This window comes from Mandrillus leucophaeus, unplaced genomic scaffold (assembly GCF_000951045.1).
Source record: "Mandrillus leucophaeus isolate KB7577 unplaced genomic scaffold, Mleu.le_1.0 Scaffold123, whole genome shotgun sequence".
Taxonomy (NCBI): Eukaryota; Metazoa; Chordata; class Mammalia; order Primates; family Cercopithecidae; genus Mandrillus; species Mandrillus leucophaeus.
In genome coordinates this window covers 1,962,790-1,963,062 of record NW_012100654.1, presented here as the reverse complement: position 1 = coordinate 1,963,062, position 273 = coordinate 1,962,790, and positions in this window count along the sequence as shown.

Below are 273 nucleotides of genomic sequence, written 5' to 3'. Positions count from 1 at the left end.
GAGCAAGAGAGACCTCATCCACCGGAAAAAGCTGAAGTTGGAGGCTGATCCTGCAGGGAAGACATACACATAACCATTTTTGAAGGTTCTACATACGCATGTAGAAGCTCAGTTTTAATAGGGTGAATGCACACCCCAGTACACACACACGCACAGAATTAACACAAATGTTTTCCTTTTTCAGTCTAACCAAACAATATTCATTGTAATCCTCCAATGACAGCAGCCTACTAAGGACTTTTACTCATGTGAATCTTTCAAAAATTTATTTCT